This window comes from Zingiber officinale, chromosome 7A (genome assembly GCF_018446385.1).
Source record: "Zingiber officinale cultivar Zhangliang chromosome 7A, Zo_v1.1, whole genome shotgun sequence".
Lineage (NCBI taxonomy): Eukaryota > Viridiplantae > Streptophyta > Magnoliopsida > Zingiberales > Zingiberaceae > Zingiber > Zingiber officinale.
In genome coordinates this window covers 47,550,667-47,566,419 of record NC_055998.1, presented here as the reverse complement: position 1 = coordinate 47,566,419, position 15,753 = coordinate 47,550,667, and the positions used below count along the sequence as shown (strand labels likewise).

Here is a 15,753-nt window from a genome sequence, read left to right as displayed (position 1 = left end):
CAGAATGAATGGAATAGAAAGACATGTTCAACTGATACAGAATAATGAAGACAGAAAGGCATGTTCAACTGATACAGAATAATGAAGACAGATTATGTTTTCCTTTCTTATGTAGCGAATAGGATGAGTATGAGCATATGTGGTAGCAGTACGGGATGAGTGACCTAGGATGAGCTCCGGGGAGGGCCCATTCAAACTTGACGGATAAATTATATGTTAGCTTCGGCTATATGATTGCATGTTTTCTAGGAGGTACCTCTAGGTTCATGGGACTGTTGACTGACTCTAAATGTGGTTACCGGATATGTGACATATTCACCTTATTAGCTATGTAGGATCACTGTTGCATGTTATATCTTTCTTATGTCGTACTTGGTTGTGCTATGTTTTCTTTAAAAGGCTTCTAGTGGTTATTTCTACTACTTTATGGATATCTTCATACTCATATTGGTTTGTACTTGCTGGGTCATAGACTCACCACATTTATATTACAGGTGAAGATGACTTTCAGGATATATCGAAAGGCCCACGAACGGAGTAGACGCATGGTACTGTCCGTTGTCTGGGAGTGCAGAGTATACTGGATTCACTGTGAGGGTTATTTTCATTTCTTGGTCATTCGGGTGGGAAATATTTGAGGAGTTTTGTTCATATCAATAAACATATTTTGATACGGTCATGCTCATTGGTTATGATAATTTCTTTGTTGATACTGCATTATGATTATTCACTTAGTAGTTGATGTGAGAGAAATATAAAAAAAAAATTGGGGATGTTTCAGTTGGTATCATAGCACACTCCTAAGGGACAGCATGCGCCAGCCATCTCATCAGGAACTCGACTACATCAGTCAACAAGTTTGTAAGATTTACGTTATTATAGTTCTTCATTTTTGGTGATAATTTAGTCATGCTATGATTGATATACTGCTATAATTGATATACTGATATGCATTTATGAGATATGAATGAGGTTAAATTGGAAATGTATAGGTTATGGCTGGTAGAAGGAACAACAATGAGTTAGGTGGTCAGAACAACCAGTTCTTAGAAGGATTTACTGCACTCCTACAGGAGCAGAACCATATTCATGGGGGGCAGATTCAACAACTATTGCAGGCTAGAGAACAGGAGAGCACACCTAGACGTCCTACACCTAGCGTGCACTCGGTCTACAAGCAATTTCGGGAGTTAGGACCGACGAAGTTCAAAGGCACCACAGATCCGATTATTGCAGAAGGATGGATTCGATCTCTGGAGATGATATACGACTTCATGTAGCTCACTGATGCAGATAAGGTCAGGTGCGCAATATTTATGCTGCGAGATGATGCACGGGTATGGTGGGAAGGTGCACGGTTGACGGTGGACTTGGCCACATTGACATGGGCGAATTTCAAGGAGGTATTCTACGAGAAATACTTCACCCCTGACAATAGGACACGGTTGGCAAGGGAATTCTTGGAACTTCGTCAGGGAGATCTGATGGTTGCAGAGTATGCCAGAAGGTTCGAAAGGGGACGTTACTTCGTACCCATGATCGCCAGCCAACTAGTTGAGGAGTTGAAGCACTTCACTGAAGGATTGAGAGCAACCATTCGCCATGACGTCAGACTGAGCCGGGTCACCACATTCAGGGAGGCAGTTGACCAGACACTGATGTCTGAAAGGGACAGAAATGACATGGTCAAGGAAGCCCAGAACAAGAGGTTGAGCTATCAGGGAAGGGAACAACAAGAGCCGGGCAAGAAGAAGTCAATTTCTAGCCAATATCCAGGCAAGCAACCACTTAGACAGGCACAACCACGTCCTCAGTTTCAAAAACCACAACCAGCTGAAGGTACTACTTCTAAGGTTGAGAACAAAGTCCGGTGCCCCAAGTGCGAGAAGATACAGGCTGGACAGTGTCTGACGGGTACCGATGTCTGCTATATGTGTAAGAAGGTAGGACATTTTGCTAGGGACTGCCCACAGCTTAAGGAGCCAACCAAAGGGAGAGTATTTGCTATGACACAGGAGTAGGTGGAACTAGACACAGCTATCATCACAGGTATGATTTATGTTGCTGATATTCCGACCCATGCATTAATAGATTATGGAGCTACTCATTCTTTCATATCTGTGGCTTAGCTTACAAAATTGGACATTATACCGGAACGAATGGTCACAGGATATAGTGTGTCATTACCGTCAGGAGAGGAATTACATAGTAACAGGATAGTAAAGAACTGCCAAATGATGATGCAAAATCATGTGGTAGGTGCAAGACTCATTGTGCTAGAAATGACAGAGTTTGATGTGATCCTTGGAATGGACTGGCTGGTTCGGCATGAGGCAGTCATTGATTGCAAACAGCGAACGGTTAAGTTGAAGCTACCGAATGAAGAATTCTTCATTTTTCATGTAGTTCCACAACTAGCCATTTCCCACATAATTTCCATGTGTAAAGCTCGACGGATGCTAAGTAAGGGATGTAAGGGTCTTCTAGTCAATATTACGGTTAAACCAGAGACTCGGCGACTAAGTTTGGAGGAGGTGGAGGTAGCTCGTGAATTTCTAGAAGTGTTTCCAGAGGATATTGCAGGGTTACCTCCGGATCGCGAGGTGGAGTTTGGAATAGAACTGTTACCGGGAACCACCCTAGTGTTAAAAGCACCATATCGCCTGGTGCCTACTGAAATGAAAGAATTGAAGGAGAAGTTGCATGAGCTAATGGACAAGGGTTTCATTCGACCAAGCGTATCGCCATGGGGAGCCCCGGTGTTATTTGTACGGAAGAAAGATGAGAGTATGCGCCTGTGTATTGATTACCCAGAGCTGAATTGGGTCACGATAAAAAACAAGTACCCATTGTCCAGGATCGATAATCTGTTCGACCAGTTACAAGGAGCAACGGTGTTTTCAAAAATTGACCTGAGATCAGGGTATCATCAGATGAAGGCGAAAGAAACTGATGTGCACAAAATGACATTCAGAACCCGTTACGGACACTACGAGTTCCTGGTCATGCCATTTGGACTTACTAATGCCCCGACAGTATTTATGGACTTGATGAATCGGGTCTTCCAATCTTACTTAAACCAATTCGTTATTGTCTTCATCGACGATATACTAATTTACTCACGGAATTGTCAGGAGCATCGCCTACATTTGGCAATAATGCTGCAGACATTGAAGGATCATCGTCTGTACGTAAAATTTAGTAAGTGTGACTTTTGGTTAAGTTAGATACCATTTCTGGGACATATAGTCTCAGAGAAGGGGATAGAAGTGGATCAGGCCAAGGTGGAAGCAATCCAGAATTGGAGTACACCAAAGAATGCTACTAAAATTTGGAGTTTCTTGGGGTTGGCAGGGTATTACCGGAGGTTCATATAAAATTTCTCACGAATTGCTCTGCCCTTGACTTCGTTGACTAAGAAGAGGGTAAGATATGAATGGACAGAGCGGTGCAAGAAATGTTTTGAGAAGTTGAAAGAAAGATTGACAACGTCGCCTGTGCTTGCGATACCGGATGGCTCTGGACGGTTTGTCGTCTACACTGACGCCTCCAAAATTGGATTAGGAGCTGTGTTAATGTAGAATGGGAGGGTTATTGCGTATGCCTCACGTCAGTTGAAGGTGCATGAGCAGAACTATCCCACCCATGATCTAGAGCTAGCGGCAGTCATATTCGCTCTAAAGATTTGGAGGCATTACCTTTTTGGGGAACGCTGTGAGATTTTTACAGACCACAAGAGTTTAAAATATTTCTTCATACAGAAGGAACTGAATATGAGACAGAGACTGTGGCTTGAGCTAGTAAAGGACGACGTTGTAATATCAGTTATCATCCGGGCAAGGCTAATGTTGTGGCAGACGCACTGAGTCGCAAATCTGCAATATTGTCGCAACTAACCCCCCAGCAGCAGTTGATATCAAAATTTCAATGGCTGAGTTTGGAGGTGGTAACGCCGAAGGAGCAGCTTAAACTGTCAGCATTGACCATAAAATCAAACGTACTGGATCAAATTCAAAAAGGGCAGATGATGGATCAACAATTAACTGAATGGAAGCAGAGGGATGAAGATAAGGGGCAGGTTATTTATAGGGCAATGGATGGAATTGTGCCTTACAAAGGCCGCATCTGGGTGCCTAAGATGGGGTTACTCCGAGAGGATCTCATGAATAAAGCACATATTACCCCCTACTCTGTTTACCCTGGAAGTACCAAAATGTACAAGGATATGCAACTACTATACTAGTGGCTAGGCATGAAGAAAGACATAATCAAGGTAGTACACGAATGCCTTACATGTCAGCAGGTAAAGATCGAACATCAAAGGCCAGCGGGACTACTGGAACCACTTCCGATACCTATTTGGAAGTGGGAAGAGGTCTCTATGGATTTTGTGGTAGGACTACCCACCTCACCTAGGGGATCAAACGTGGTGTGGGTTATCGTGGACCGATTAACAAAGTCGGCTCACTTTTTACCAGTAAAGACCACATTCACAATGACACAATATGCAGAACTGTATGTACGAGAGATAGTGTGGCTACATGGAATTCCAACCCAAATTGTGTCAGACAAAGATCCAAAATTTACCTCCGGGTTTTGAGAAAGTTTGCATCGTGGAATGGGTACCAGGCTCACTTTTAGTAGTGCATTTCATCCCCAGACGGATGGCCAGTCCAAACGGATGATTCAGATTTTGGAGGATCTGCTACGAGCATGTGTAATGGATTTCAAGAGAAATTAGGAGTCAAAGCTGCTTCTGATAGAGTTCACTTATAATAACAGTTATCAGGCCACAATAGGAATGGCTCCATATGAAGCATTTTATGGAAGGAAGTCCAGAACGCCGTTGCATTGGGATGAGGTCGGAGAGAGGGCAGTTCTGGGCCCAGACATAGTAACCCAAACAGTGGAATTGGTGGAGAAAATTTGAAACAGAATGCAGGCGGCACAAAGTCGACAAAAGAATTATGCTGATCAGCGACGAAGAGATTTGGAATTCACAGGAGGGAATCACGTGTTTCTTAAGGTGTCACCAATGAAAGGGGTACTGAGGTTCAGAAAGAAAGGGAAGCTCAGTCCAAGATGTATTGGGTCCTTTGAGATTCTGGACAGGGTTGGAACTCGAGCTTATCGGGTTGCCCTACCACCAAATTTGTCCGGGGTACACAATGTGTTTCATATATCTATGCTTAGGTGATACATTGCTAATCAATCTCATGTGATCGGTCATGAGTCTATGCAGTGGACGCCATATCTGACCTATGTTGAACAACCGAAGTAGATCCTGGATCGCCATGTCCGGAAACTGAGGAACAAGGAGATCAAGATGGTGAAGATCCTATGGGGAAATCAATAGAAGAGGCTACTTGGGAAACTGAACAAGATATGCGCAACCGTTACCCGGAATTATTTGGTAAGTCAAATTTCGAGGATGAAACTTTTATAAGGAGGGGGGGGGGGGGAGAGAGAGAGAGAGAGAGAGAGAGAGAATTGTAAGGTTTCCCCAAGCATTAATTAAGGAATTTAATTTAAGAAAAACATATTGAAATAAGTACTCACGAGTGATCACAAGGAAATTTTATTGATTTAAAAATTTACTACAGATTTTAGGGACTTTTAATGAATTGGTATGGCATAATTTAAGGGGATAGAACTACTTAATTTGTGGGAATCATATAATATTCAAGTTTAGTTGGGAATTGATTATAATTACCCTGGGATATGGTTAATTGCCCCAAGATGAACCGATTAAAACCTAGGTATAAAGGACTAGCGGTAATCAAATCCCGTGCTCCTCTTCATTGTGCATCACCGAAATCACCACTTCATCTCCTTCTCCTCATCTCCACGGGGTCCGATCGGGCTTATCGTGGAGCTCTGAATCTCGATCCGGTTTCACCCCAATTCAGAGGGTTCTGGGAGGTCTGTGAGAGGGCGTGGAGTCTAGCGACCACCACACGGCGTCACGACAATGACTGAGGCGAGGCTACGACGGTGGAACAAGAAGGAAGAAGGCAAATTCATACCCTTTATGATTGTGCGAGATCTGTGAGGTAAGGAGGTAGGAACGAATCGCATGGTTTCTGGGATTTTTGTCACGGCGTTTGGGTATTGATGGAGTTTGACATCCGTGAATGGTCCTTCTCTTTTATGTTCTCGTGGTTTTCATGTTAATTGTGAATGGGGTGGTCTCGATTATCTCTGGGGTAGATGATTCGAGTTTTTTTTTATGTTTTTCTGTTTGTGAAATGCTGAATCGGGATGGGATTGGTGGATGAAAACATCGATTGAGTTCTTTCGCAACAACCTTGCTCGATAAAATGCTTAAATGGGTTGCTGAAGGGAGAACTGGTGCCGTTTTGATTCTGGATTGATCTAGATTTGAGACGTGGTGTGATTTTTCAGAGGCTGCCGAGAGGTCCTGGTTTGGATTGGGTTTTTCACAAAGTTTTCGCTATGATCTGTAATCGAAATGGGTTTTGTTTGGTTCTTTTTGTTAAACTAATTTTGGGATCCTGTTTTTGGTAACCTTGGTTAGCGGTAAAGATGATGAATTTGTTTCTTTGTGTATCCGGGAACTTTGGGAAGGATTATTGGGATTAATTGTGGGGTTTGTCAATGTTATTGTTGCTTTCTATCCTTTTACAATGGATGAAGTTGGGATGTGATATGGAATAGGTCTTTCAAGGTTTTTCCTGTTCCTTTGTTGTGGAATTTGATCTCTGTTTGAGTTGTTGCACCTTACAATTGAGTTTTATGATACTTGTAAGTTGTTGCTATATTAAATTTAATGTAGGTACTTCACCTAACTACTTAGGAGTTTTAGAATTTTTGGAACAATTAGATATGTAGTTTATATTCTATCACACACAAACAGATTTCATTTCCATTAAGTATCCTATGCTATAAATGAATGTAGTTAGTGGAAGGTTCGGACATATGTGGTGGAGTTATATCTTGATATTCAATACCATATATTAGTTGTAGATTTCTAAAGTTTATGTTGTGCGTACTTGTGTTTTTATTCTTCTATAACACCGTGCTCTTTGGGGTGGATTTTGATTCGTTGGGAGGTAATTTGTGTTAGTTAGAGCCTTAGAGCCAATCATATGATGATTGTTGTATGGACTCGATGTATCATATTCCTATATACTTATAAAGTCATTTCTTTATGGTTATTATTCTTACTTGTATTGGTGTCAAATAACTAAGTATAATAGCATCCTTGAGTAGAAGGTTCTTATCTATATCAATCGATTGGTTGAATCGATAGTGAGATGATATAGAGAACACTACTCTTAATCATTCCTAGTCAAGTATTAACATTCAGGGACAATGTTAATGCGACGAGACTAGCATATAGGTCAACTCGATGACTTGATTTCACAAGTCTTGGATATAGAGATATCAAGTTGACACATGGGTATGCATTGAAGAATGTATACTGAATGACGACATGAGAAAGTATCATGAATCGTTCTATGAGTGTCATATACTTTCTCATGTGACTATTAGTATGACTATCAGTCCTTGGACCTGAAGTCATCATGGTTCCCTACATAAGGAGTTACATATTTTGACTTCGTCAAACGTCACCCGTAATTGGGTGGATTATAAAGGCGATTACTGGGTATGTAACAAATTATGCAGTGGGATGTGAGTGGTGTAGATGAGATCTATCCCTCCTATATGACGGGAGTGACATTATCATTCTTGATAGAGTGAGACCACTAAGTGCCTAGCCATGCCCAAATGAGTCAATATGAGATATTGAACTCATTTGATTAGAGTGAGTCTACTTGAAGTTCAAGATATAGATTGATTATAGGATGACACGGTTTATGCCTTATTTGATCAATCTAGATGTCAAGGATAGAAGGACATTATCATATATTGTGAGTGTCACAATTAGTAGTCACAAGGTGATGTTGGATCTCAACATTCTTGTAACTTGGGTAGTAATGATGTGTTGCTAGATACCGCTCATTACTTATGATTCTAAATGGGTTTAGGAGCATTGCCAACGTTACAAGAACCTATAGGGTCACACACAAAGAACAAGTGGATGGAGATTAGGTTCATATGATGAACCAATTGGATTAGGTTCATTTGATGAACCAAAATTGGATTAAAAGTAATCCAAATTAGACTTATTGAGTTAGACTCAATTGGATTTAATTGTTGAATGAGTTTAATTTAGAGTTGATTCATTGAGTTAATTTATATTAATGAATTGAGATTCATTAAATTGAAATTGACTTGAATCAAAGATTGGATTTAACTCAACAAGGAAGATGTGTGGTCAAGTTTGACTTGACCAAATGGGAAGTTGAAACATCAAGTTTGACTTGACTAAATGTCACTTCATGAAGGATGACTCATCCTACATGGCATGGGTAACAAATATATTCTTGCCACATCATCTCCACATCATCAAGAGAGGGAGAGCAAGAGAGGAGGGAAGGAAGAAGAAGATGGCTTAAATGCACATTAATGTTATTCCTTAATGTTGTCGGCCACACATGGAGGTTTTTAAACCTCCATGTAATACCAAGAGTCAAGACTCTTGGTTTCCCTCATGAGGTGGCATACCATGAAGTTGCCTTGATGATATGGCACATCATCATTGGCCGGCCCTATGCCAAGTCACAATGACATGACATTTGGTCAAGTCAATGTCAAGTCAAACTTGACTTTTCATCTTCCCTCTCAAGTCAAGTTAAACCTAACTTAAATTCTCCCATGGTTGATCAAATCTAACCATTGATTTAAGCCAATTTAATTTAATGAATGTCTATTCATTAAACTAAATTGATTTAATGAATCATAATCTAAATTAGACTCATTGGATACATGAATCTAATTGAGTCCAACTCAATTAGTTTAACTTGGATTACTCTTAATCCAATTAAGTTCATCACATGAACCTAATCCTCTTGGTTCATCATATGAACCTAATCTCCATCTAATTGCCCTTTGTGTGTGACCTTATAGGTTCTTGTAACGTTGGCAATGCTCCTAAACCCATTTAGAAACATAAGTAATGAGCAGTATCTAGCAACACATCATTACTACCCAAGTTACAAGAATGTTGAGATCCAACATCACCTTGTGACTACTAATTGTGACCCTCACAATATATGATAATGTCCTTCTATCCTTGACATCTAGATTGATCAAATAAGGTATAAACCGTGTCATCCTATAATCAATCTATATCTTGAACTTCAAGTAGACTCACTCTAATCAAATGAGCTCAATATCTCATATTGACTCATTTGGGCATGGCTATGCACTTAGTGGTCTCACTCTATCAAGAATGATAATGTCACTCCCGTCATATAGGAGGGATAGATCTCATCTACACCACTCACATCCCTCCACATAATTTGTTACATACCGGTATCGCTTTATAGTCCACCGATTCGGTGACGCTTAACAGTATATAACTCCTTATGTGAGAACATGGTGACTTCGGTCCAGGGATAGTCATACTAATAGTCACATGAGAAAGTATATGACACTTATATAACGATCTATGATACTTTCTCATGGCGGGTCATTCAGTATACATTCTCCAATGCATACTCATGTATCAACTTGATATCTCTATATCCATGACTTGTGAGATCAAGTCATCGAGTTGACCTACATGCTAGTCTCGTCGCATCACTACAAGAAAAGCCCTCATAGACATCGGTGGAACAACAGCGGTTTTAAATAAAAACCGATGTCTTTGAGTATTTTACATCGATTTTTTCAAAAATCGGTATTTATAAGCGCAGATTTTCGCTCATAGACATCGATTTTTAAGCCGATGTCTATGAGCGCCTTTTTTTCGTTAATAGACACCGATTTTAACAGCGATTTTTAAAACCCGGTATCTATGATAAAATAAAATAATATATTTTTCCCACCAATACTTAGCCGAAATTTGCAACACTTCACTCTTCCCTCTAAACCTAAACCTATATCGCGTCGTCCACTGTATATCGTCGCCTCATCTCCCTCTTCCCCTTCCTAGATTGACGCCCCTTCCTCTCCCGATCAGGATCAACACAGGACGTCCTTGCTTCTCCGTCCAACCACGCCGCATCTCCTCCAACTCCTCCCTTTGGGTGAGAAGAGGCTGCCTGTGTGGCTTGGATTCGTCGCCGGGTTGCTAGAAGTCGCCCTCCTCCACTCTTTCTCGATCCCATATCTGGTAACCTCGATTCCTCATCTCCTTCTTCTGATTTGATCCCTCCTTGTCGATCCTCGCGTGGCCAGGATTGATCCGAACTCCTTGCTCGATGATTTTGCTGCTCGCGGTAGGATTTGGCGCTGCCTCTAGGTGTGTTATCAACTAATCAGTCGACATGGTGAGGGGGAAGACGCAGATGAGCAGGATAGAGAACCTGGCCAGCCGGCAGGTGACCTTTTCCAAGCACCGGAGAGTCCTTCTGAAGAAGGCCTTTGAGCTCTCCGTGCTCTGCGATGCCGAGCACCAAATGTCAAGTATTCCCCAAGTACTCCTTATGGTTATCGATTTGTGAACCGAGTAACAAATGTCAAGTATTTTTGTATTTCATTTGAAATGAAAGTACCAATGCTTCCATACTTGACCAATTTGAGCTTGATCAGGAGTTAAATGCATATTTTGCATTTTTGTTCGAACTTATTGCTGAGAGGGGACCTTCTGTGGGTTTGAATGTTAACCTTAGCTGATATGATCTGTTTCATGACCATCTTCATTGCCGACTCTAGAAGACTTGACATTTTGTAAGTAGAAAATGATCTTCCAATTTCTCAGCAAAGTTACGACTTTCTTATTGTTTGAAATTATGTGATCTTCTGCAGTGCTCACTCTATTTTCATGCTCCTTTTGTCAGAGTGACAAGTGTTTTCAAGGAATAGTAGCAAACATAGAACGTGTCTTAGTGTTTGTGATGCCTATGCAAATTTAAGTAGAAAAAAAATTAAACAATTAAACTAAAATGATTTATCTCTTGGTAAATGATCACAGGCTACTGAAGTCCTTCCTCATCTTCGACAGTTTCATCTTCTTGATCTCTTGATTGCAAGTATTAATTGATTGATGCATGCAATGTGTTTGATGAATTTCCTCAAACTAGTCTACCCTGACTTGATTTTATCATTTTTGTTTGTATGATTCTCTTGAGTGGTAAATGCTAGTTACTGTCACTTGTGGTATCAATTCTAGTTTGCCCATAACACAATTTCATTTGTCAATAGTAGTTTTTGTGGTACAGAGGCCTATCCATTTACTGTCGAAAAGATCAGTAAATTGAGAGAGGAAGTGGAGAATGCTAAGAAGGATCAAACTCTTCGAAGTATCTTAGTTTCATCTTCCCATGACTACTTGATCACAAATGATAGATCTAAGGTGATTCAAATGTTCCAGTAGTTGTTTGAGATGTTTAAAGTTTCTGTTAATTGATACACTAAATGCCTCAACATATACTAAATGCTTAATCATTTGTGTCTATAATTATTGTGCATTAGTTAATTTTTTTTACTGATATATGCTGATTTTGATACAGGTTTTTGTTTCAAATCTCAAAGGAAAAATAGTGGCTTTGTACATCTCATGCAATAGGGATTGTTGCAGTGAGTTCTCTCCAATACTCGCACAAATCTACAAGAAGCTCAAGGAAATTGGAGAGAGCTTTGATTTTGTGCTAGTGTCCTTGGAAGACGACGAATCCTATTACGATGAAGCCATAGAAAACATGCCCTGGCTTGCATTTCCTTTCAATGACAAAAGTTGCGATAAGCTTTTTTGCTATTTTGGTCTCCAGGAATATAAATGCTCTACTGTCATCTTGATTGGATCGGATGGGAAAACTATGAATGTAGATTTAATGAACTTATTAAAGAGTATGAATTTGAGGCATGGGAAGCATTCTCGTTTTCTCAGGAGAAGTTGCATGAGTTGTCAGAAAAAGTAAAGGCCAGACTTGAGTCACAGACACTCGAGTCACTTCTTGTTTCGGATGATCTTGATTATGTTATTGGAAAAAATGGATTGAAGGTATTCAATTTTTTGCTTAACATTTAAACAGCTTCCGCATCTTCCATATTTTTTGTTGGAGTACATTTTTCCTTATATTTAATTAATTAGATAGTTGAAACTGGAAGGGTTTAAAGAAAGCTTATTGGTGTGTTATGGAAGAGTCTTGACAAAATGAAATTTCTCAAGTTAATGAGATATTTTACCAGCTCACTGTTGACTCAGTTAGTACCCTCAGTAACACCATGTCAACCTCATGCCAAAGAATTTTGTCCACGGTTCCAATTCCATGTAGAAAATTAAATCATGAGCCATCTCAAAAGGGAATGTGAAGACTATTATAACTAAGCAAATCATAAGAGAAGAACATATTTTCTGACTATAATAAAAAAAAAATACTAAAACTAATGCTTGTCATTGTACCATATGCGTGAAGTTTATTATCCTGCTGTTCTTTTATGAGTGTGTGATCATATTTTCAGTTTGGTATATGAAAAAACTACATGGTTGCATTGCCTATTTTCATATGATTGAATGCATGCCATAAGTTTTTACTTTAAAACTGGAATAATAACTTTTTGCTTACATATGTTTATGGTATTTCCTCTGCATTCATTGTTTATGGTTAAGTTATTTTCAGTTTTCTCTCCTCTATTTCCCAATTAGTCTATGAATTTTGGTTTTTGTCATTTCTCAGTTTTATGTATGAATTAAGCATATTTAATTGTGAAAAAAAAAATTCTCTTTTCTTTAGTGTGTTTCTGTTATTCAAGAGTCATGTATATATTGTCTTTATTAGTGATGTGAGGGTATGCAGACAAGAGGAACATGTATTCTTCAATTTTATTTTAGCATGCATTTGGTCGAAAAGTATTGTGACATTGTTAAATTATTACATAATTTATTGCAGAATATTCACCATGTTGGTCAACCAATGCTTGGTGAGGAGCAAGAAGATATAGTCATAACCAGTGCCCAGAATAACCTATTAAATATGAAGTGCCCTTGGACAGGAAAGCCTGTTACAGAATTACAAAATCCTGTCCGCTGGTAAAATAGTGCTTCACTCTTTACCAAAGTTTTGTAGTTATGTTTTTATCCAATATAAATTAAAATTTTCTAATTTTTTGTTTGTTAGTAATGAAAGATGAAAACATAACGGTCAAGTGAGATTGTTTCATATGTACAAAGCCATTTTTTTTCTTTGTGAATGAACAAATATTAAACGGTTCACAAGTTAACTAAAAACAACTATTTTAAGTGAACTTCTTTCTTAAAATATAGAGCTTGGTTTCTTTGGAAATCATGTTCCTTCTTGAACCATATTCAATTTGGCATGAGTCCTTATTTGATTAGTTGCGAACTATGAATTTGTGTGCATTGTAGAATACAATGTGAGATATGTTAATGTCGTAGACAACATTCCCTAGCTTTCTACTTATATTTCATTCTAACAACTCAAAAAATCCTTTTAACATATTCTGTTGATTCAATTGTTCATGTTCCTTGAACAATGCTTAATGTATATTTATTTATAAAGTGATGAAGAAGCTTATGACTAGTCTGTTTCACATTTTTTTTTGTTCCCAAGCAAAAGGTATGTTATTATTATTATTAAAGTCATAAACCGTGTTCTTTCTATCTGTTGTTCTTCATCAAGCAAGATGGACTACAAGCATATTTATGAGAAGGAACCAGTAATCCACTACATAAGCAGAAAGAAACCACATCCTCGATGCCCAGCTGTAGGTAAGTGCCCTATCTATTGTAGTTGAACTTTCGTTGTTGATCTTTTTGCTCATTACAGCTACATCCTATCAGGTTGCCCAAAAATTCTCCAAGTTGGACGAGTTGTATGCGACGCCTTGCTTATAATAGAAATTGATGAAATGCATTTGGCATCAGCTACAAACATAAATTCAACAATGGTAGAAGATTTTTACAGAAGTTGACTGAAAATGGAAACACTACTCCCTGCAACTGTAATCTTGATATAATTTTTCAAGGTGATTTAGCCTCTGTCGGTGATTTGTCATCAGCCAATGCAATTTAGGCATCATAGTTAATTATCTTTTGATGTTGTAAGAGGAATATTTGTGTAATTTGTGGATACGGACTTGATGTGTACAATATCTATTATCTTTTTATATTGTAAGAATAATATTATGTATTGGTAATATGGATATTTACTTGGTGTGTTTAGATACACCGATGTATAATAATATTAACTAAATTTTATACTATTAAAATGTTGTATAATATCGATTTTTCACTATTTCGGAAATCGAATCGGCGTCGTTAAACAATATTGATATTACATCGGTTTTCCACTGCTGCCAAAAACTGGTGTTATTAGCATATAATATTACATCGGTTTTACACCATTGATGAAACAATGTCGTTAAGTGATACTGCATCGGTTAATAACCGATTCGAACACCGGTGTTGTTAAGTGATATTACACCAGTTTTAACCCGATGTCTAAAATGGCAGACCTTTTACATCGCCTTCATAGGCGTCGGTCGAAAATGTAATAGACACCGGTGGAAAACCGATGTCTATGAGGATTTTTGTTGTAGTGTATTAAAATTGTCCCTGAATGTTAATACTTGACTAGGAATGATTAAGAGTAGTGTTTTCTATATTATCTCACTATCGATTCAACCAATCGATTGATATAGATAAGAACCTTCTATTCAAGGATACTATTATACTTAGTTATTTGGCATCAATACAAGTAAGTATAATAACCATAAAGAAATACCTTTATAAGTATATCGGAATATGATACATCGAGTCCATACAACAATCATCATATGATTGGCTCTAGGGCTTTAACTAACAATCTCCCACTAGCACTAGTGCCAATCGGTATAGGGTCTAATACCCAATGACCTAGTGTGACCATCATGCTTTCTCTGTGCCAAAGCCTTGGTCAAGGGATCAGCGACGTTAGCATCTGTGGGTACTCTGCAAATCTTCACATCTCCTCTATCGATGATCTCTCGAATAAGATGGAAGCGCCGTAGTACGTGTTTGGTCTGCTGGTGTGAGCGAGGTTCCTTAGCCTGCGCAATTGCTCTATTGTTGTCACAATAGAGCTCAATAGGATTTGCAATGCTAGGAACCACCCCAAGCTCAATAATGAACTTGCGGATCCAAATTACCTCCTTTGCTGCTTCTGATGTAGCAATATACTCGGCCTTTGTTGTAGAATCAGCAACTGTCCTGCTTCGAACTCTTCCAGCTCACAACATCACCATTTAAGCAAAACACGAACCCAGACTGCGATATATAGTCATCCTGGTCAGTTTGGAAGCTAACATCACTATAACCCTTTACAGCTAGCTCACCATCACCTCCATATATCAAGAAATATTTTTTAGTCATTCTCAAGTACTTAAGAATATTCTTGACCGTTATCTAGTGACACTCACTTGGATCTGACTGGTATCTGCTCGTCATGCTCAAAGCATACGAGACATCAAGACGAGTACATAGCATGACGTACATGATAGATCCTATGGCTGAAGCATAAGGGATCTTATCCATGCGGTCTCTCTCCTCTCTAGAAGAGGGACTTTGAGTTTTTGAAAGACTCACACCATGTGACATCGGTAGAAATCCTTTCTTGGAATTCTGCATGGTAAATCGTAGTAATACCTTGTCAATATATGTATTCTGACTTAAGTCAAGCAATCTCTTAAATCTATCTCTATAGATCTTTATGCCTAGAATGC

General features: G+C 39.0%; 1 long non-coding RNA gene across 3 annotated transcripts; it reads left to right on the top strand.

Moving 5' to 3' along the window:
- The first annotated feature begins 492 nt into the window (after positions 1-492).
- LOC122001391 lies at positions 493-14,122 on the top strand. Of its 3 annotated transcripts, XR_006117347.1 has the most exons (8): positions 493-591; positions 782-861; positions 993-2,049; positions 11,253-11,386; positions 11,544-12,034; positions 12,924-13,063; positions 13,678-13,762; positions 13,835-14,122. It is a non-coding gene; the product is annotated as an uncharacterized LOC122001391 (long non-coding RNA). The 3 variants fall into 3 exon arrangements; XR_006117345.1 differs by having other exon boundaries at positions 12,924-13,762; XR_006117346.1 differs by lacking the exon at positions 11,253-11,386 and having other exon boundaries at positions 12,924-13,762.
- Positions 14,123-15,753: the final 1,631 nt, after the last annotated feature.